The sequence below is a fragment of the Lissotriton vulgaris genome, chromosome 10 (assembly GCF_964263255.1).
Source record: "Lissotriton vulgaris chromosome 10, aLisVul1.2, whole genome shotgun sequence".
Taxonomy (NCBI): domain Eukaryota; kingdom Metazoa; phylum Chordata; class Amphibia; order Caudata; family Salamandridae; genus Lissotriton; species Lissotriton vulgaris.
In genome coordinates, this window is record NC_141698.1 from 911103393 (window position 1) to 911128370 (window position 24978).

Sequence of the window (24978 nt, forward strand, 5' to 3'; positions counted from 1 at the left end):
CATGATCCTGTAGACCCTTTACCTGGAGGGAAATATGTGCAAGGACATCTAACTAATGGCTCCATAATGCCATAATACTCTTCTTCCTCAAACTCACTGCTCATTTCCCAAGGAGTTAATATTGGGATGAGGAACATTGGGATTCAGTGAAGTAACAAACATGACCAGCAATCCTATGAGCCAATAACAGCTTGCCGTTATTTAAACTATCTTGTATGCAACTGCTTAAAATGCAATCATTTATATGCATACCATACCTAACTCATGCATAGTGCTGTGTGAAGCTGCTCAGATTTATTAATCCAGAGTAAACATAATTCAAGTGATAACTATGCATAGTATGTGTATTTCACATGAATATTGCCCTCCTGCAAAAATCTGCAGTTTGTGACATTTTGGGTGCAAAGTTTTTTTTTTACCCTCTGTTTGTAATAAAAAGGATGCAAGTGACCATCAAAATTGAAAACCCGGCACAAAACATGTCGTAAGCGAACAGCAAGTAGTTCAAATCTATCTAGTGATGTGCGCCAAAACAGGGCAAACACCTTTCGCACAAAAATATTATGGGAAACCAGTATGTGTCTTACACTTAATAATTAACCACTTACTGCCAATTTTAAAAGCCTTCTGTTGTGAGCATGACATGTTTTGGCCCTTTGGGAGCCCACATATATTTTTGTTCATATATCCCGGTATTGTGCTGGTGAAATGCTTGTAATCTGTTTAGTCCATGGTTGATATATTTTAATGAATATTCTTAGATTTTTCAAGCCTACTGGAAGCCTTTATATGGGAAACATATCTCTGGGGGACACCAAGTAATATTTAAATTTTTTTCAAATTTACTTCAACATTTTTTGTCATGGTGAATGGGCTTGCTGGCCATTAGTTATTATGTTTAATTATTTATTACACTTTTGCCTTTTTTGTATAAGGTCCTATGGGCCCAGGTAGAGTGATAGAAATGTATTGTCTCTTTAATATATGCCTAAGTGGGTGTTGTTTTAGTGGCGGTATGTTAGACTCATTGCATACACTGTCAGTATCAAGGTCTTTTTAGTACTGAATATACATTTTAATATTGTCTATCTTATCGTTCATTTTTGTCTAACTAGTGTCAGGTCTAACAATTCGTTTACACAAGAGTATTATTGTTATATGTGTGAAAAAAATATTATTAAACATCGCTATTCTTGTTAGGCCCAGTTTGGTCCAGGAAAGATTTTATTAATGTAAACCTGATCTCAATCCCTGGTAGCTATGGCACAGAGCAGACACGCTTATTTTGAGAAAATGGGCATAGGATTTAGAAATACCAAAACAGTTACAAAGTCCAATAAAAACATATTAAGAATCAAAAAAAGAATCCCACTCTAGGTGATAAAAAGAGAGAATATTTTAATGAACAAAATGACACCAAAAATCAATCAATCAGAGTACTTGTAAAGCACGCTACTTACCCAAGAGGGTCTCAAGACGCTGAGGGGAGGGGGGGTGCCGCTACTGCTCGAAGAGCCAGGTCTTGAGGAGTCTTCTGAAGGCGAGTAGGTCTTGAGTCTGCCGTAGGTGGGTAGGGAGGGTGTTCCAGGTCTTGGCGGCAAGGTAGGAGAAGGATCTGCCGCCGGAGGTCGATCGTTGGATGTGGGAGACGGCGGCGAGGGCAAGGCAGGCGGAGCGGATCTGGCAGGTCGGGCATGGAGGTTGAGTCTGCTGTTCAGGTAGGCTGGTCCGGCGTTGTGTAGTGCTTTGTGTGCGTGGGTGAGGAGCTTGAAGGTGATCATCTTGTCTACGGGGAGCCAGTGTAGGTCTCTCAGGAGGGTGGTGATGAGGCTGCGGCGGGGGGCATTGACGATCGGTCGGGCGGAGGCGTTTTGGATGCCTTATAATCGTCGTACGTGTTTGGCTGGAATTCCTGCGTAGAGCGCGTTGCCGTAGTCCAGTCTGCTGCTGGCGAGGGCCTGGATCACCGTTCTTCTTGTTTCTGCCAGGAACCACTTGTAGATCCTGCGGAGCATGCAGAGGGTGTTGTAGCAGGAGGAGCAGACGGTGTTGACCTGTTTAGACATGGAGAGGGAGGAGTTGAGTATGAATCCAAGGTTGCGTGCATGGTCGGTGGGTGTCGGTGCTGTTCCCAGTGTGGTCGGCCACCAGGAGTCCTCCCAAGCTGAGGGGGTGGGTCCAAGGATGAGGACCTCCATTTTGTCCCAGTTCAGCTTCAGACGGCTGCTCCTCATCCAGTCGGTGACGGCCTTCATTCCCTCGTGGAGGTTGGTTTTGGCGGTGTGTGGGTCCTTGGTGAGGGAGAGGATGAGCTGGGTGTCGTCGTTGTAGGAGATGATGTTGAGGTTGTGATGGCGGGCCACTTGTGCAGGGGAGCCATGTAGACGTTGAACAGTGTCGGGCTGAGGGATGAGCCCTGGGGGAGGCCGCAGATAATGTCGGTGGCTTTGGATCGGAAGGGTGGGAGGCGGACACTCTGGGTTCTGCCGGTGAGGAAGGACGTGGTCCAGTCAAGGGCCTTCTCTTGGATTTTGGCTTCTAGGAGACGTGTTTTTAGGGTGCGATGGCAGACCGTGTCGAAGGTGGCCGACAGGTCCAGGAGGATGAGGGCTGATGTTTTGCCATTGTCTAGTTAGCGCCTGATATCGTCTGAAGCTGCGATGAAGCTGTCTTGGTGTTGTGGTTTCGTCTAAATCTGGACTGGGACGGGTCCAAAATGTTGTTGTCTTCCAGGTGGTAGGTCAATTGTATGCTGACGATTTTCTTGATGACCTTCGCCAAGAACGGGAGAAGGGAGATGGGCCGGAAATTCTTGAGGTCCTTGGGGTCTGCCTTGGGCTTCTTGAGGAGGGTGTTGATTTCGGTGTGCTTCCAGCTTTCCGGGAATGTTGCTATTTCGAAGGAGATGTTGATGACCTTCCGTAGTTGGGGTGCGATGGCTGCGTCTGCTTTGTTGAATATGTGGTGTGGGCACGGGTGTGACGGAGATCCTGAGTGGATGGAGTTCATGATCTTGCGTGCCTCGTCGTCGTTGACGTTGGGCCAGGAGGTCAGGCGGTTGGTGCTGGCGGTGTTCACAGGGGAAGTGGAGTCGGCGTAGTCGGGGCAGTCGTGGTTTTGAAGCTGTCGGGGATGTCAGCGATCTTGCTGTGAAAGAAGATGGCTAGTGAGTCGCACAGGTCTTGTGAGGGCGGGATGTTGTTGGTGTTGGCGCTAGGGTTGGGGAGTTCCTTTACGATGCTGAAGAGCTCTTTGCTGTTGTGTGCATTGTTATCTAGGCGGTCTTTGAAGGAGCATCTTTTGGCTAATCTGATGAGGTGGTGATGCCTGTGGGTGGCACCCTTGTGGGCTGCGTGGTTGTCAGGTGTGCGTTCGCGGAGCCATAACTTCTCCATTTTCAGGCATGCGCGTTTCGAGGTTTGGAGCTCGTTGGTGAACCAGGTGGCTCTCTTGCTGGTGTGGCTATTGGAGGGTTTCTGAGCGGGGCGAGGGTGTTGGTGCAGTCGTCTATCCACTGTCTGAGGTTGAGGGCCATCGTCTGGATTGGTGGGTGGGCAGCTGGTCTTCAGTGGCTTTGCTCCAGCAGTGGTGGGGCCACTGTTGGGGTGCGTGGTTGGTTTCTAGAAGGTGAAATGGATGCAGCGGTGGTCAGTCCAGTGGAGTTTGGTGGTGTGTTCGAAGGCGACGTGGGTGCCTGTGGAGAAGACGGGGTCCAGCGTGTGGCCAGCTGCCTGGGTGGGTGTGGTGACGAGTTGTCTGAGGCCGAAGTTGGCGAGGTTGTCCATCAGGGTGGCGGAGTTGGCGTTGTTGTTGTTCTCGAGGTTGAGGTTCAGGTCCCCGAGGAGGATGTAGTCCGTGGAGGCGAGTGAATGGGTGCTGGCGAGGTCGGCGATGGAGTCGCTGAACTGAGCCCGGGATCCGGGGGGTCTGTAGATGAGCGTTCCTCTGAGGGTGGTGTTGGAGTCAGTGTGGATCTGGAAGTGCAGGTGCTCGGCGGTGATGAAAGTGTCATCCGTGTGTGTGGAGACCTTGATGGTGGACTTGTGGACGATGCCTATTCCTCCTCCGAATCCGCTGGCGTGATCCCTGCGGGTGATCTTGTATCCGTTCGGGATGGCTATGGCGATCTCGGGTGTCGAGGAATCGTTCCACCAGGTTTCGGTCAGGAAGGCTACATCATGGGCGAAGGTGTCCAGCAGGTCCCAGAGCTTGACAACGTGTTTGTGTGCGGAGCGGGTGTTCAGGAGTATGCAGCAGAGGTGGTTGGGTCCGGGCTTAGGAGGTTTGTTGGCTCTGTCGCAGGTGAAGCGTCCGTGGGTGCGTTTCGGGGCAGCTTGGATGCAGGTGTGGTCTCGTCCAGGGTTGAGTGCGAGGAGAGTGCCGGCGTTGTACTGGAGTCTGGTTTTGTTGTGTTCACAGGGTCCAGGAGTTCTGGCGCTGGGCGCGGTCCAGGCGCGGACGGGCACAGTTGGGCTTCCCTCTGGCGCGCCTCCAGCGTGCCAGCTTCGCGGCCGCCATTTAAGGCGGGGAAGGAGAGAGGATCAGCTGGGAGGCAGGAGCGGAGAGGGGGCAGGACCGCAGGTGTGCAGCGGCGGGAAGCAGGCAGGGGAACAGAAGGCAAAAAAGGGGATGGGGGAACAACGCCAAACAACGAGAATAGCACAAAGCAATAAACTGTACAATAAATTACAGAATCACAGTTTTACAGGTACAAAAAAACGGAGACACAGGATAAATGGCAGGAATGAACTCGCGGGCGGGGAGGCAGTGGCTCTGTGGGAGGCACTGGCGCACAGGTGGAGCTGTGTTGCAGCAGGTGAGCAACCTGGCCTGCAAGCAGAGTCAGAGGTCGCTGAAAAAATGTAATAAGAAAACCGGATATATGAACATTTAAACTTTCTAAATGAAATTGAAAATTAGCACAGCATCAACCTCTGTCATCTGGTTGTGCTTGCCCAGGGTCTAGTGGTCCCTGAACCCTGCCAATGGAGTTAACAAACATTTACAATGCAATAGGTCTCGGGTTAATTAAGTTTGAGCTATTGGCATTGCTAAATATTGCAACACCAACTGCAACAAAAGTCTATAAATTGTTGGCCAAATAAATGTGTATTTATTTTTGTAGCAATGGTGGCATGCTTCGCTTTAGATGAATATGTTTAAAAGTAAAGTGTGCCATACTGCGATCGCTACAATAGTTAATTGTGGATGCGTTAACAAATGATGTGTGCACTGATGGCTGGTGGTGTGTGTGCCTGGTGGAAGTGTGCACTGCCGGCTGGTGATGTGTGTGCCTGGTGGAAGCGTGCACTGACGCCTGGTGGTGTGTGCATGGTGAAAGCATGCTCTGACGTCTGGTGGTGTTTGTGCCCAGTGAAAGCGTGCACTGACGGCTGGTGGTGTTTGTGCCCAGTGAAAACATGCATTGACAACTGGTGGTGTGTATGTCTGGTGAAAGCGAGAAGTGACAGATAGTGGTGTGTGCCTGGTGAAAGTGTGCACTGACGGCTGGAGGAGTGTGCCTGCTGAAAAAGTGCACCGCCTACAGCACCACTCAACCCCCAACGCCTACATCACCACTTAATCCCCACCACGTACAGCAACGCTCAACTCCCACCGCCTACAGCATTACTCAACCCCCACCGCGTACAGCAACACTCAACCCACATCAGCACTCAACCCACAACGCCTACATCACCACTCAACCAGCAAAGCCTACATCACCACTCAACCAGCAAGGCCTACAGCACCACTCAAACCCCATTGCATTCTGCACCACTCAAGCCCCACCACATACAGCACCACTGAACCCGCAATGCCTACATCACCACCCAACCCGAAACGCCTACAGCACCACTCAATCCCCACCGCGTACAGCACCACTCAACAAGCAACGCCTACAGCACTCCTCAATCCCCACCACATACAGCACCACTCAACCCGCAACGCCTACCTCACCATTCAACCTGCAACTCCTACAGCAGCACTCAATACCCACCGCATACAGCACCACTCAACACGCAACGCCTACAGCACTACTCAATCTCCATCACGTACAGCACCACTCAAACCGCAATGCCTACATCACCACTCAAACTGCAACGCCTACAGCACCACTCAACTGGCAAAGCCTACATCACCACTCAACCTGCAACGCCTACAGCAGCACTCAATCCCCACCGCATAGAGCACCTCTCAACTTGCAATGCCTACATCACCACTCAACCCGCAATGCCAACAGCAAACCTCAATCTCCACCGCGTACAGCACTACTCAACCCGCAACGCCTACATCATCACTCAACCCGCAATGCCTACATCATCAGTCAACCCGCAATGCCTACAGCAGCACTCAATCCCCACTGCGTACAGCAGCACTCAACCTGCAACGCTTACATCACCACTCAACCCGAGACACCTACAGCACCACTCAATCCCCACCCAGTACAGCATCACTCAACCGGCAACGCCTACATCACCACTCAACCTGCAACGCCTACATCACCACTCAACCAGCAACGCCTACAGCACCACTCAATCCCGACCACGTACAGCACCACTCAACCCGCAATGCCTACAGCACCACTCAATCTCCACTGCGTACAGCACCTCTCAACCCGCAATGCCTACATCACCACTCAACCCGCAACGCCTACAGCCCCATTCAATCCCCACCGCCTTCAGCACCACTCAACCTGCAATGCCTACATCACCATTCGACCCACAAAGCCTACAGCACCACTCAATCCCCACCGCGTACAACACCACTCAACCCGCAACGCCTACATCACCACTCAACCTGCGACACCTACAGCACCACTCAATCCCCACCGCGTACAGCACCCATCAACCCGCAACGCCTACATCACCACTCAACCCACAAAGCCTACAGCACCACTCAATACTCACCGCGTACAGCACTACTCAACCCGCAACGCCTACATCACCACTCAACCTGCAATTCCTACAGCAGCACTCAATCCCCACCGCGTACAGTACCACTCAACATGCTATGCCTACAGTACTACTCAATCCCCGTCGAGTACAGCACCACTCAACCCGCAACGCCTACATCACCACTCAACCTGCAACGCATACAGCACCACTCAACAGGCAACGCCTACATCACCACTCGAACTGCAACGCCTACAGCAGCACTCAATCCCCACCGCGTAGAGCACCTCTCAGCTCGCAATGCCTACATCACCACTCAACCCGCTATACCTACAGCAAACCTCAAGTTCCACCGCCTACAGCACTACTCTGTCGTGTTTTATATAGGACCCCAATCATTATTGTGACCTTATGCCCCTATACGGGTATAATCAATTCATACCCCTATAATGGCATAAACGATCAGAGCCATATTTCAGAAACTCATCTCTGCAGCTCATTACTGTACATGACACAGCAGAAGCCACTATCTTAGATTCCTAGATTACACACCAAGTTCTTTCAACAGATAAAACCCCCAGCAACCTGGGAAAGCCCCGCTTGCTTTGTTTTGATTAGTAATAGAACTCTAATGAGCACTGTAAGAACGACCAGTTCTTAGTGACATCTTTATAGACATCTTATGTCCAAAAACTTACGTCAAACAAGGCACCTTTCAGGTATAAATAATACCAACGTTGCCTTAAGCAAGTGCGATGGTGGTGATGAATACAGGAGCAGAACAGCTGTCCCTTGCAGAGCCCAGCAGATGCGAGAAGCCCACGGACACTGCCCCTCCTCCTTGACGCGCTGAGAAAGACGCTGTCTTTTCTCCTGACGAGAAAATCCAGCTCCGGCGTTTCCAGCCTACCCTTGCGGGTGACTGGAATATCGAGTCCTGAGGGGAGATACCAGACCTCCAACATTGTATTCCAGAGGTACGGTGTTGACTAAACCCTTATAGAGAATTCTTGAAGCAAACCCTTGGCAAAACCAACTTTACTTAAACTGGTACTTACTCCCTCCCAAGTATTAGGCTTAGGTCAGGTACACCGGGGTAGGCGTAGTTAGAAGCACCAGTTGAGGACGTTAGCTAAATGTATATATGAATGTATATATTTTATTCATTTTAACTATCGTATGGCTAAGAAACCATATCAATGCTTTTACAGTATTATTTTGCAATACTCCTTTTACTGTACACACTTTTTATAATAACAAGTCTTGCAATTGTGGCAATTCATTTCTCTTGCATGAGAAGAAAGATTGTTCAATAAATAACACCATTTATTGAAAACGCCCGTCTCTCTATTCTCTGCATCCTGGTGAAAGTAATTCTTGCACAACTGACTGAGTAAAATAGCTGTCTATTGTTTCACACGACTCTAGAGATTGACTCTTATTCTGAGGAGCAAAGTTGTCATGTTTATGCGGTTGTTGGAAAACTGAATCCCTTCTTGTCTGAGCGAGGGAAGCTGATCACTTCCTATTCAGTCAAGAAAGTTTCCAGTGACCTCTGAGGTAGCTGGTACAAACCCAATTAAGTCTAACATAGTCAGTAGAGACCTAGAAGACCGCACTTCTACATCTACACTGCTGTTTATGTTACTCCAATGCTCAGGGCCTATAGGGAAAATAGGAACTACACTACATGGCGCCCAACGTTTGGTAAGGTGATAAAACTAACGCAAGACGTTAGAGTAACTCAGTCGTGCTTTTTCACACAGACCCTTTCTCCCGTAAATACTCCAATAGACGTCTGGAGTGGGTGGAAGGTTAAAATCCGCCCGAACTTAGTAGGAAGAGATTCCTATGTAAAGCTCTGGTTTATTCAACATTGAAGGATACAGTGTTCCAAAATATTGTGCACCTAATCTTTGTCTCCTTGAAACCTGATCTGCAACAAAAGACATTCCTGACAGTAAAATGCCAGGAGAAGGCGGGAACAACGGAACCACTGAAGCAGCAGTAAATGCGACTCAGCAGGTTCCCGATGAAACAGGAATTAATGAACCGGGTGCGATTATCATCCCGGTCAATATAAGAAAAACTATAACGTTAAAACTTATAGAAAACGGACTGACCACACAAGGTGGCACAGTCGTCTTCGTGATAGAGGCACACGAATATCGGCAGACAGAGGTATTCTATTCTTGGATAAAATTTCCAGCAGCAAACGCTGCAACACACGAGTTCCACTATTACAAAATAGAGGATCCACCGGATGAGTACGCTCCTTTCGAGGAGATTAAAATCCTATTAAAATACCAAGAGCATCTGCTCTGGTTTAAAGGCGCCCTAAAACACAATCATCATATTACCAGGCTCGGTCCACTAGGTAGACCAGGAGCAACGTGGCCGGTTCTAGCCAGCTACACACCACATCCGGACATTGCAAAAATGTCAAAAGAAGAACTTTTAGCACAGCTAAAAACATTAATTAAAATACATAGACAATTAGTCCAATATGTAATGCGGACTGCAACAGTTCAAACAGCTGTTAATGTTTCCACAGCTGACCCCTCATCAGGGGAACACAAATAAAATTACACCACAGAACATACAATCATGTCTTGGTAAAACACCCATAAAACGGGAACAAATTCCTTTCTGGTTAGTGCAGAAAATTACTCAAATTAGAGGCAGTTTTTCCGAATACTACCCCTATTGAGAAACACAGAATTCTGACCATCTGCCTTCCAATGGGGGTCGCACCACATGTGGAGGACTGTGACACTTGGGGTACAGTTTTTGCTTCCATTTACACAAAAACACATGGTGTTCCATCAATGGCGGTAATTCCAGATGTGCTAAAACAGATTCAGAATGAATACGGTCTAGAACCTGCTTTAACTCTTGGTATGAAATTACTGAAATACTTTAAGCAGGTCTCGGCTATATTACTAGCCAATATAAAAGGAGAAGCAGCATCTGTGGCGATCCGCCAGAAATTGAAGGAAACAGATATAACAGATCAACCAATTGAGCTTGCCAGAATTATAGAAAAATTTTATGAAGAATTAGGTTGAGACAGCTTAGGTGGGGAACCAGTAAAACCCCAACTACTCGAAAATCCTGAAAAATTATTTATTAAAAATAATTCAAACACTCCTAAAAAGAACTGGGATGGAAATAAACAATCCACTCCCAAAGAAAAAGTTTTCCAGTCCAGTGGAAGGTCTCCTCGACGGAGGGAAAGAACTCCGACTCGAGAACACCAGTCTCCCCAGAGGGAGCACTCTGAGAAAAGATATAACCTTAGAAATAGGGATAACTTGAAGAAGCCTGATAGATATCAAAGTATTGATACACTTCCCTCTCGATCTTTTTCGCAGAAATCGGAAAGAAGAGGACGGTCAGACCCAGGAGAGCACACCAAGTCCAAAGACAAGGAACCTGCTCAAAGTAATAAAACACAATTTCCAAGAAAGAAGGTAGCCAGTATTAGAATAATCGAACATGCCGAGAATACTGAGGACACAGCTGAAAAACGGGGAGTGGGCACAGACAATGCTAGACAGTGCAGCAGAAATCCCCATAGCTCGCATGATCCTGATGAGTCATCTGGAGACAGTGGACACGAATGAATACATTCAAGTAGAAACTGCCGACACCAGAGTTAGCGAACCTCATAAGATATACAAAATAACACTGCGTATAGAGGGTGATAAGACTAGGAAAATAAGGGGTCTATTTTGGGATAAACTCTCAAAAGGCTATGACATCCTGTTAGCTGAAAAAGATTGCCCCCCAGAGTTTGTCAGGGAGTGCCCTCGTGGCGAAGAAATGATTATGCCTGCCTTCCTGAATCACGTTCCAATTCACACTAAATATATATATGCGAGGAAATGGGCAGTAGCCCAGGCACCAGCATTATATAAAAATCATGTAGGATGGGATGAGGACTCTGCTCCTCACAAAATCCAGTTAAAAAGTCAACCGACTGCACAAAGGCAGTATCCAATTAAGCAAAAAGCTAAAAAACAGGTCAGGGAGATTTTAGATCAACTTGAATACCAGGGGGTGATTGAAACATGCACCTCTCAAATGAACAATCCTTTGTTTCCTGTCTCCAAACCGGACGATTCATATCGTCTAGTCTTGACTGCAGACACCTTAACTCATGTGGCAAAACATTTGCAGTACAAAATTTGCATAGTGCTGAACTAATGAATAACATAGTTCGCAAAAAATATAAAACGACATTAGACATATCTAATGGGTTCTTTTGTCAAAATATTGCACCAGAAAGCAGGTACTTGACCGCCTTCTCAGTAATGGGGTCACAGAAAAATTTGTGTAGGCTCCCACAGGGATTCAAGAACAGCCCAGGACTATTCTCAGCCAGAGTAACAGAGTTACTACAAATATATGATGATGAGGCATTATCTTACGTCAATGACATCTATCTAACAGACGACGACTTGGAGACTCACTTGAAAAGGGTGAACACTATAATACTTGGGTTCGCTGCAGAGGGTTACAAATTCAACTTTAAAAAGTCAAGAATTGCCCTTCTGGCAGTATTATTTTTAGGATACGAATTATCAAGTGAAGGAAAAAGCCTAGCGGACAACTTCTTAGAGAAGTGCGCTGTACTCCAAGCACCAAAAACGCTGAAAAACTTACAATCGATTCTAGGCTTCCTGAACTTTGGAAGAACTTACATTCTAAATTACGCGGAGAGGGTTAAACCTCTCTACGAATTAATTAAACCTGATTTTAAACCAATCAACTGGACTCAAAAACACACAGAAATTTTGAGATCACTGCAAACAGACATGTTAGAAAAAACAAAATTAGATACACGTGACAATACAATCAACCTTGTAATCCGAGTCATCCCAGGAAGATCCGGATTCACGTACCTGACCTCCAATGAGGGAGAAACGGTACCAATAGCTTACAAATCTCACTTGTACACACAAGCAGAAAAAACATTCAGCCTCACAGAAAATACTGTGAAAGCAGTGCAAACTTCAATAGCGAATGAACGAGAACTAGCACACGGCAAAAGGATCACTGTTCTCACAGCGGAATCCGCCTTCGAGGCACTATTCAGCCCAGTAAACTTGCCTACAGTGTCACTTGATCCGAAATGGATACAGTGGGAAAATTCTCTTGCTGCAGAAGACGTGAAACACTATTTCGCCCCGCACATGAAAAAACTGAATGATTTAACTTATGAAAAAGAATATCCTCTGCCAATCGAAATTCTTCCTCTACAACAATACTCCTGCATAATCTACACAGACAGATTTGTACAGCATTACAATGTAGAAAATAAATCCTACGATGCAGCCTGCGCGATTGTTAAAGGTCGCTGGCTCTGCGGTAAATTCAGACCGAAAATTACAAAAACTGAATCACTGAGAAAATGTTCGGCTCAGCAAGCTGAAATTAGATCTTTAAAGATGGTGCTTGCAGAACTCTAAAAGGTTTCAGCCCGTACGAACTATTGTTCGGAACTAGAATGCATATTCAGGATCTTGATAGTCAGGCTTCAGTGGTAAAAGATAAGAATAAAGACTTTGACATCAAAGATCGTTTGGCTGTTTTACAGGACTTGAATGAAACAAGGAAATCCTTAAGCAACATAAAAATAAAGCAACAGCCAACTACCACTGAAGACACACCACCAGCCCCAGCAAGACCTGTCTGGATTCCAAAGATTGGGGATCTGGTCAGAGAGAAAATAGCGGTGAAGAAGGAATTTGGGCCTTCTTACAGAAAAGCAGTACATGTCTTAGCAATCATCGGAACAAGATCAGTAGTACTACCGCCCCTTGCTGGTAAAAAGGAGAACCGAGTTGTATCAATCGAACTGGTAAAACCACAATCATGTGGCCTATAATCAACAGTAGGCCAAGTGGACTCCCATGAAATAACAGAATACCCAAATTTGCAACAATCCAAGAGGTTCAAACTGAAAGACTAATCACATTTGATAAACCTGCAGTGCACAGAGAGGGACTATGCAATAATGCCATGGAACTCGTGCCTCTTGAAACACAGATTGAAACAGTTCGTCATGAAACACCAGTCTACAATGATGTGGCATCAGAATGTGCTAATGAAAGACAAGTTGAGAAAACAATTCCAACAATTGACAGAACTGCCTCTGGCTACTTCATCAACTTTGATTACTTTTCTGAAGATCAATACGACCCTGAAGTGACGCCAGAAACAAAGACTTTTAAAGAAAAAACAACTGAACTCTTTCATCAACTTAAGGAAGCATTTCTGAATGCACCACTGTTTGAGCATTGGATTGTATCAGGGGTACTTATACTCCTACTATGCCTAATTTTGGTTTTAATTTTAGGAAAATGTATTACAGTTCAATGGACACAGCAAGTCAGAACATCAACTTAGTCCTGAAACCACACAAATCATCTCACCTCAAGAAAAGATGACTATCTTCAGTAAATGTCACAGCCATTCCAATAACCGGCGGGGTAGTATGGGACAAGACTGACTATCAAGTATATGGCCCGGTCGAGATCTTGAAATATCCTCACCAGTTCAAGGTTTCATTAAGTGACTTTGTAAAACCAAGTACATTCTCTGATGATTGGGGTTTTGAAAGTATAAATAATATGATGTCGGATTTAGTGTTGTCAGCAAGATTTCAAGAACATGGGGCCAGATGTAGGTAAATGAGATTTACCGATTTTTAATTACCGAATTTTACCGATTCGGTAATTAAAAATTGGTAAATCTGAGGGGTGGATATGTAGGAACATCCAGATGTTCCTTTTACCGAATCGGTAAATATCTGTATTTACCGATTCGGTAAATACCGACCGGTAATGCCCCATTCATTCCTATGGGCTTTGAAGCCCATAGGAATGAATGGGGCATTACCGGTCGGTATTTACCGAATCGGTAAATACCGATTCTGACAAGGGTGCAGGGGGTGTCACTTTGACACCCTCTAGCACCCCCAAAAAAGGTTCGGGGGCCATGTGGCAGGCATACCTGCCCTAAGGGCAGGTCTGCCTGTCATATGGCACAGGTGTGCATGCACACATGTGCATGCACACCAGAATCGGTATTTTACCATCAAATAGTATTTGATGGTAAAATACCGATTCTTTAATGCTTGTGGGACTCAGAAGAGTCCCACCTACATATCAATTTTACCGAATCGGAAAAAATACCGATTCGGTATTTTACAGAATCGGTAAATTTACCGATCGGTAAATTTACCGATTCTGTAAAATACAGGGCCCTACATCTCAAATTGCATTTACCGGTCGGTAACGGCCGAATTCGGCCGTTACCGACCGGTAAATGCCTACCTACATCTGGCCCATGATTATTTACAAGGTTCATCTAATTATGAACAGATGTACTGTTTCTCACATTACGGAGAACACTACTTGCATAAATCTGCACAACCTAGAAATGTTTTTAAATATAACCAATGGGAACATTGTGCTACTCCACCTAAAAGTAGTTCAAAAACATTCTATGAGAAATTCCAATACTTCTCAGGGTTTAACACAAGTGATGCAGAAACGTTTTATTATAAACTGTTGGATAAAACAGGGTTGAAAACAATGCTGACAAATACTAAATTGATATATTCAGAAGCATTTTATGAAAAAATGATGACATTTGGTTTTGATTTTTGGAAAAACAACATTGAAACAAAAACCATCTGGGGTGCAAAAGATTGGCAGGTACAAGGTCTAGAAGCATTATTTCGAGCCTGCATGATCCCAGAACAAATAATGTTCTTAAATGACACAATTCACCAAACAACCTGTCTTGGCCTAGCTAAGATTAAAGACTTTAACAAACCGTCTATTCCAAAGCCTATACCTGATAATGCAACCACAGAGATTGAAATAGACGTATCAAAAATGTTACATCTAAACAGAACACATCCTGATTGGAAAAAAGTGGTTAATCTGGCCTACTGACACGAATAACTGTCAAAATAGATTCCTGAACAAAACACAGGGGTTAAAAATGACCAGACCAGACCCTAGATACTCCCAGAGACAACATCCAGGGATAGTAACAACATACAGTGTAGGGAAACTGTGCCTTAAATGGCTAGAATCATCCACACTGGCAGAAATTAAGAAACACTTATCTTTACTTAAAGATGGTGCTGACTTGCGCGATTTCATTATGGGACCACGCAAACAGCGTCAAAAACGTTTCATAGTGGAAAGTGTATATGCGGCATACAACCAGGCATGGAAAGTAATGCAAATTGAAACAGCTGAAAAAATACGAGAAATTGATCGTATTAATTTGGAAAAATCACTTTCTGTTGTGGACAATGGGTTAATGACTCTGTCCTCCAGAATATATTCACTGGACAGTATTGTATCATCTGCCATCGATATAATAGATAAAGACTTTCTAATGTTACAACATGGCCAGTCGCAATTACGTTCTATTGTACAGCTAGGCTGGACGCTGCAAAATCTTCGTTCAGGCTATGTGCCATGGCATTTAATCAACACAACGTCATTGTTTTCCATCTTTAACCTTACTGATAAACAAATCAGCTTGGCACAGAAAGGAGCAGACTATACAATCCTGAGCATCGAAAAACTTGAGAGATTACCATTGACAATGTCAGAAAGACCTGTCATTGAATGGATAATACACGGGATTATCACAATTCCGATAACAACTTTCCGATTTAAAAATTGCCTTGAGTATATACCGACTGATCAGTATGAACGATTGGGTAAAGGGTACATTAAGTCATCATGGAAATTACCATATACACACACATGCTACAGTGACACCAACAAAAATGAATTTCTTAGTGGTAAAAATTGCAAACATTCACTAAGCGGTATACTTTTGTGCCAGGGTATTAATTTACATGGGGCCTGTGAAGGAACTTTAAACAACCTTTCATGCCACCAACATGTCACACCTGCAACGCAGATAGAGCCCTTCTTTAGGCAGCTTTCTAACGGTAGTTACATTCTAATAACGGATCACAGCTGTTGTGGCTTGGTGGCAGGGAAAGCATATCTCATAAGCGTAACTTCCATGGTCACTTGCTGTATGCAAGCATTGTTTCCAAACGGCCCTGAAGATTCCGAGACGCCGATTTGGCCTCCTTTGAATGTCTCTTCCATACGAATTGATTCTTTAAGCAGAATGACGTCTGTGCTTTTACAGACAACAGTGCCCATCACGTCATCAAAAGAGACGTGTGATCTCCAAGTTGCAAGGACAACATCAGAGATACATGACCTTTTATCAACAAATTGCCCCGTGCATTTCACAGAAATGCTTAGCCAAATTCTAAATATGTCGGATGCCGTAGGTACCTCAAACGTATTTAAGACGATGTTTTCGGGACTATTAACACCATTCAAAGCAATTCTGGGAATTATTCCTAATGTTGTCCATTCAGTCTTTGGCGGCATACCCCTGATTTTGGGACTTGTAGCAGGCATTTTATTTTTGACCCTCCTGCTCCGATATGGCAAGCCAAAACACAGACATGACTCCCGCAAGGATGGAAGAAACGATCCTACAGTACGCTACCGGGACCGCATAACTAGAGTCCTTGGATTGGCCAGGCTGAGAGATCTGAACATGACCTGGTTTCTTTCATTCAGACCTATATGGCAGACCTGCATCTTACCTGTGCTTCGATGTATGCTATGCGGAGAAGAATGCGTGTTAGACACCTGTCTTGCACTACCATCAGAAGTACCAATGGATATCGATACTTTGCTAAGTCCTGTAACGGCTCAGGCATCGTGTTGTCCCCAGCGGCTACCAATCCTGATGATGGCATTCGTTGAGACTCCTGCGCTACGACTAGGTGGTGGCAGTAAAGCGGTACATAAAAGCAACATCATCCAGGTACGGCCTTCTGTGAGCATTGCTGATCCAGACATTGATGATAGCAATCATTCTCACACCTGCCAAGTTACAGCATTATTGAACTTGGTCGAACTGTCACCTGAATATGTAGACCTATTCTTTGAGAGCTTGTCTGATATGATGTTCTCCCCTGAACAGAAACAATGATTTTTGGAAAGCATTCCGGCGCACAGCGTTCCCATAAACTCTGAATTCGGCCTTCAGTTTTGATCAACAAAAACTACTGAAAAAGCGTTGGAACTCTATTCCCCCGTTCACCATGAGAAAAATTTTTTTGTAATTGAACATTTTTCAAAATATTTACCTTTTTCCTGGCACAAATACTTTTGCTTAAAGTAGAACTATTCATAAAGAACAGAACTTCTATTTTTAGTAGATCTAGAGACAGAAAACTTTACCTCGGCCTCTAGCACATTTTACAGCAATTGTATTTATATGTGATGAAATAGTCTTGCCCTTCTTTTCTGTATTAAGAGACATTTCATGTGTAATTTTTCGAAAAATCGTTCAACTGATTACATATGCTATAATTTTTAAAGGATTTCTATGCTTAATAACGTACAGTACCTATACTCTCATGTATTTAATATACGCCATTTCAAATGCAATATGTATTTTGGGGTGGGAAGTATTACAGGCGCATCTTATTGCTTTAGTTTTTAGTAATTTGATGGACATAAATTCGTGGAGTGGGTGTTGTGTTTTATCTAGGACCCCGATCAATATTGTGACCTTATGCCCCTATACGGCTATAATCAATTCATACCCCTATAATGGCATAAACGATCAGAGCCATATTTCAGAAACTCGTCTCTGGAGCTCATTACAGTACACGACACAGCAGAAGCCACTTTCTTAGATTCCTAGATTACACACCGAGTTCTTTCAACAGATAAAACCCCCAGCAACCTGGGAAAGCCCAGCTTGCTTTGTTTTTATTAGTAATAGAACTCTAATGAGCACTGTAAGAACGACCAGTTCTTAGTGACATCTTTATTGACGTCTTATGTCCAAAAACCTACGTCAAACAAGGCACCTTTCTAGTATAAATAATACCAACGTTGCCTTAAGCAAGTGCGATGGTGGTGGTGAATACAGGAGAAGAACAGCTGTCCCTTGCAGAGCCCAGCAGATGTGAGAAGCCCACGGACGCTGCCCCTCCTCCTCCTTGACGCGCTGAGAATGACGCTGTCTTTTCTCCTGCCGAGAAAATCCTGCTCCGGCGTTTCCAGCCTACCCTTGCGGGTGACTGGAATATCGAGTCCTGAGGGGAGATACCAGACCTCCAACATTCTATTACAGAGGTACGGTGTTGACTAAACCCTTAGAGAGAATTCTTGAAGCAAACCCTTGGTAAAACCAACTTAACTTAAACTGCTACTTACTCCCTCCCAAGTATTAGGCTTAGGTCAGGTACACCGGGGTAGGCGTAGTTAGAAGCACCAGTTGAGGACGTTAGCTAAATGTATATATGAATGTATATATTTTATTCATTTTAACTATCGTATGGCTAAGAAACCATATCAATGCTTTTACAGTATTATTTCGCAATACTCCTTTTACTGTACACACTTTTTACAATAACAAGTCTTGCAATTGTGGTAATTCATTTCTATTGCATGAGAAGAAAGACTGTTCAATAAATAACACCTTTTATTGAAAACGCCCGTCTCTCTATTCTCTGCATCCTAGTGAAAGTAATTCTTGCACAACTGACTGAGTGAAATAGCTGTCTATTGTTCCACACGACTCTAGAGATTGACTCTTATTCTGAGGAGCAAAGTTGTCATGTTTATGCGGTTGTTGGAAAACTGAATCCCTTCTTGTCTGAGCTGATAACTTCCTATTCAGTCAAGAAAATTTCCAGTGACCTCTGAGCTAGCTGGTACAAACCCAATTAAGTCTAACATAGTCAGTAGAGACCTAGAAGACCGCACCTCTACATCTACACTGCTGTTTATGTATTCCAATGCGCAGGGCCTATAGGGAAAATAGGAACTACACTACATCTCAACCCGCAACGCCTACATCACCACTCAACCAGCAATGTCTACATCATCACTCAACCCCTAACGCCTACAGCAGCACTGAATCCCCACTGCGTACAGCATCACTCAACCGGCACCGCCTACATCGCCACTCAACCTGCAACGCCTACATCACCACTCAACCAGCAACGCCTACAGCATCACTCAATCTCCACTGTGTACAGCACCACTCAACCCGCAACGCATACAGCACCACTCAATCTCCACTAAGTACAGCACCACTCAACCCGCAACGCCTACATCACCACTCAACCAGCAACGCCTACAGTCCCATTCAATCCCCACCGCCTACAGCACCACTCAACCTGCAACGCCTACAGCACCACTCAACACGCAATGCCTACAGCACCACTCAACACGCAACGCCTATATCACCATTTGACCCGCAACGCCTACAGCACCACTAAATCCCCACCGCGTACAACACCACTCAACCCGCAACGCCTACATCACCACTCAACCCGCAACACCTACAGCACCACTCAATCCCCACCGTGTACAGCACCCATCAACCCGCAATGCCTACATCACCACTCAACCCGCAAAGCCCACAGCACCACTCAATACTCACCGCGTACAGCACCACTCAACCCGCAACTCCTACAGCACCACTCAATCCCCACTGTGTACAGCACCACTCAACCCGCAATGCCTACATCACCACTCAACCCGCAATGCCTACAGCACCCCTCAAGCCCCACCGCATACAGCACCACTCAACCAGCAATGTCTCCATCACCACTCAACCTGCAACGCCTACAGCAGCACTCAACCTGCATTGCCTACAGCACCACTCAATCCCCACTGCGTACAGCACCGCTAAACCTGCAACGCCTACAGCAGCACTCAATCCCGACCGCGTACAGCACCGCTAAACCTGCAACGCCTACAGCAGCACTCAATCCCCACCGCGTACAACATCACTCAACCCGCAACACCTACATCACCAGTCGACCAGCAACGCCTACAGCACCACTCAACCCGCAACGCCCACATCATCACTCAACCCACAATGCCTACATCACCACTCAACCCGCAATGCCTACAGCAACACTCAAGCCCCACCACGTACAGTGCCACTCAACCCGCAACACCTACAGAACCATTCAATCCCCACTGCGCACAGCACCACTCAACCAGCAACGCCTACATCACCACTCAACCCGCAACACCTACAGCACTACTCAATCCCCACCGCTTACAGCACCACTCAACCCGCAACGCCTACAGCACCACTCAATCCCCACCACTTACAGCACCACTCAACCCGCAATGCCTACATCACCACTCAACCCGCAACACCTATTGAACCAGTCAATCCCCACCGCGTACAGCACCACTCAATCTGCAACGCCTACAGCACCACTCAATCCCCACCGCATACAGCACCACTCAACCCGCAACAACGACATCACCACTCAACCCGCAACGCCTACATCACCTATCAACCCGAAACACCTACAGCACCATTCAATCCCCACTGCGACCAGCACCACTCAACCCGCAACACCTACAGCACCACTCAACCTGCAACGACTACAGCACCACTCAACCCACAACGCCTACATCACAGCTCAACCCACAACGCCTACAGCACCACTCAATCCCCACCGCATACAGCCCCACTCAACTCACAATGCCTACATCACCACTCAACCCACAACGCCTACAGCACCAATCAACCCACAACGCCTACATCACCACTCAACCCTCAACGCTTACAGCACCACTCAATCCCCACTGCGTCCAGCATCACTCAACCAGCAACGCCTACAGCACCAATCAACCCACAACGCCTACATTACCACTCAACCCACAACGCCTACAGCACCACTCAATCCGCAACGCCTATAGCGCCACTCAATCCCCACCAAGTACAGCACCACTCAACCCGCAATTCCTACATCACAACTCAACCCGCAATGCCTACAGCACCACTCAATCCCCACCGCGTACAGCACCACTCAACCTGCAATGCCTGCATCACCACTCAACCAGCAACGCCTACATCACCACTCAACCCACAACAACTACATTACCACTCAACCCACAACGCCTACAGCACCACTCAATCCCCACCGTGTACAGCACCATTAAACCCGTAACGCCTACAGCGCTACTCAATCCCCACCAAGTACAGCACCACTCAACCCGCAATTCCTACATCACCACTCAACCCGGAATGCCTACAGCACCACTCAATCCCCACCGCGTACAGCACCACTCAACCCGCAACGCCTACAGCACCACTCAATCCCCACCGCGTACTTCACCACTCAACCCGCAACGCCTACATCACCACTCAACCCGCAACGCCTATAGCATCACTCAATCCGCACCGCGTACAGCACCACTCAACCCGCAATGCCTGCATCACCACTCAACCCGCAACGCCTACATCACCACTCAACCCGCATTGCCCACAGCACCACTCAATCCCCACAGCGTACAGCACTACTCAACCCGCAACACCTACAGCACCACTCAATACCCACCGCTTACAGTACCACTCAACCCGCAATGCCTACAGCAGCACTCAATCCCCACTGCGTACAGCACCACTCAACAAACAATGCCTACATCACCACTCAACCAGGGACCAGTACAACACCACTCAATCCCCACCGCCTACAGCACCACTCAACCCACACCACCTACAGTACCACTCTACCCGCATCGCCTACAGCACCACTCAACCTGCAAAACCTACCGCACCACTCAACCCACAATGCCTACAGCACCACTCATTCCCCACCGCGTATAGCACCACTCAATCCCCACTGCGAACAGAACCACTCAATCCCCACCGCGAACAGCACCACTCAATCCCCACCGCCTACCTCAACACTCAACCCACAAGACCTACATCACTACTCAACCTGCAACGCCTACAGCACCACTCAATCCCCACCGCGTACATCACCACTCAACCTGCAACGCCTACATCACCACTCAACCTGCAACGCCTATAGCACCACTCAATCCCCACCGCGTACAGCACCACTCAATCAACAACGCCTACGGCACCACTCAATCCCCACAGTGTACAGCACCACTCAACCCACAACGCCTGCATCACCACTCAACCCCCAACGCCTACGTCACCACTCAACCTGCAACGCCTACATCACCACTCAACCTGCAACGCCTATAGCACCACTCAATCCCCACCGCGTACAGCACCACTCAATCAACAACGCCTACGGCACCACTCAATCCCCACAGTGTACAGCACCACTCAACCCACAACGCCTGCATCACCACTCAACCCCCAACGCCTACGTCACCACTCAACCCGCATTGCCTACAGCACCACTCAATCCCCACAGCAAACAGCACCACTCAACCCGCATTGCCTACAGCAGCACTCAATCCCCACCACGTACAGTACCACTCAACCCGCAATGCCTACAGCAGCACTCAATCCCCACTGCGTACAGCACCACTCAACACATAACGCCTACATCACCACTCAACCCGCAACGCCTACAGCACCACTCTACCCGCAATGCCTACAGCACCACTCAACCTGCAATGCCTACCGCACCACTCAACCCGCAATGCCTACAGCACCACTCAATCCCCACCGCGTACTTCACCACTCAACCCGCAACGCCTACATCACCACTCAACCCGCAACGCCTATAGCATCACTCAATCCCCACCGTGTACAGCACCACTCAATCCGCAATGCCTACAGCACCACTCAATCCCCACCGCGTACAGCACCACTGAATCTGCAATGCCTACAGCACCACTCAATCCCAACCGCGTACAGCACCACTCAACCCGCAACGACGACATCACCACTCAACCCGCAACGCCTACATCACCTATCAACCCGAAACGCCTACAGCACCATTCAATCCCCACTGCGACCAGCACCACTCAACCCGCGACACCTACAGCACCACTCAACCCGCAACGACTACAGCACCACTCAACGCACAACACCTACATCACAACTCAACCCACAACGCCTACAGCACCACTCAATCCCGACCGCATACAGCCCCACTCAACTCACAATGCCTACATCACCACTCAACCCCCAACGCCTACAGCACCACTCAACCCACAACGCCCACATTACCACTCAACCCACAACAACTACATTACCACTCAACCCACAACGCCTAAAGCACCACTCAATCCCCACCGTTTACAGCTCCATTAAACCCGCAACGCCTACAGCGCCACTCAATCCCCACCAAGTACAGCACCACTCAACCAGCAACGCCTACATCACCACTCAACCCACAACAACTACATTACCACTCAACCCACAACGCCTACAGCACCACTCAATCCCCACCGTGTACAGCACCATTAAACCCGCAACGCCTACAGCGCTATTCAATCCCCACCAAGTACAGCACCACTCAACCCGCAATTCCTACATCACCACTCAACCCGGAATGCCTACAGCACCACTCAATCCCCACCGCGTACAGCACCACTCAACCCGCAATTCCTACATAATCACTCAACCCGCAATGCCTACAGCACCACTCAACCCCCCCCGCGTACAGCACCACTCAACCTGCAATGCCGACATCACCTCTCAACCCACAATTCCTACATCACCACTCAACCCGCAACGCCTACAGCACCATTCAACCTGCAACACCTACCACACCACTCAACCCGCAACGCCTACAGCACCACTCAATCCCCACCGCGTACTTCACCACTCAACCCGCAAATGCTACATCACCACTCAACCCGCAACGCCTATAGCATCACTCAATCCCCACCGTGTACAGCACCACTCAATCCGCAACGCCTACAGCACCACTCAATCCCCACCGCATACAGCACCACTCAATCTGCAACGCCTACAGCACCACTCAATCCCCACCGCGTACAGCACCACTCAACCCGCAACGACGATATCACCACGCAACCCGCAACGCCTACATCACCTATCAACCCGAAACGTCTACAGCACCATTCAATCCCCACTGCGACCAGCACCACTCAACCCGCAACACCTACAGCACCACTCAACCCGCAACGACTACAGCACCACTCAACCCACAACCCCTACATCACAACTCAACCCACAACGCCTACAGCACCACTCAATCCCCACCGCATACAGTCCCACTCAACTCACAATGCCTACATCACCACTCAACCCACAACGCCTACAGCACCACTCAACCCACAACGCCTACATCACCACTCAACCCTCAACGCTTACAGCACCACTCAATCCCCACTGCGTCCAGCACCACTCAACCAGCAAAGCCTACATCACCATTCAACCCACAACAACTACATTACCACTCAACCCACAACGCCTACAGCACCACTCAATCCCCCCCGTGTACAGCACCATTAAACCCGTAACGCCTACAGCGCGACTCAATCCCCACCAAGTACAGCACCACTCAACCCGCAATTCCTACATCACCACTCAACCCGCAATGCCTACAGTACCACTCAATCCCCACCGCGTACAGCACCACTCAACCCGCAATGCCTGCATCACCACTCAACCCGCAACGCCTACATCACCACTCAACCCGCATTTCCTACAGCACCACTCAATCCCCACAGTGTACAGCACTACTCAACCCGCAACACCTACAGCATCACTCAATCCCCACCGCGTACAGTACCACTCAACCCGCAATGCCTACAGCAGCACTCAATCCCCACTGCGTACAGCACCACTCAACAAACAATGCCTACATCACCACTCAACCAGGGACCCCTACAACACCACTCAATCCCCACCGCCTACAGCACCACTCAACCCACAACGCCTACAGCACCACTCTACCCGCAACGCCTACAGCACCATTCAACCTGCAACACCTACCACACCACTCAACCCACAATGCCTACAGCACCACTCAATCCCCACTGCGTACAGCACCACTCAATCCCCACTGCGTACAGAACCAGTCAATCCCCACCGCGAACAGCACCACTCAATCCCCACCGCCTACATCACCACTCAACCCACAACACCTACATCACTACTCAACCTGCAACGCCTACAGCACCACTCAATCCCCACCGCGTACATCACCACTCAACCTGCAACGCCTACATCACCACTCAACCTGCAACGCCTATAGCACCACTCAATCCCCACCGCATACAGC

At 47.5% G+C, this 24978-nt stretch overlaps 1 protein-coding gene across 1 annotated transcript in view; it reads right to left on the bottom strand.

The window, feature by feature from the left end:
- ITGB8 (integrin subunit beta 8) overlaps window positions 1–24978 on the bottom strand; it is a 269162-nt gene that overhangs the window by 6806 nt on the left and 237378 nt on the right. The gene's annotated exons all lie outside the window — the stretch shown is intronic.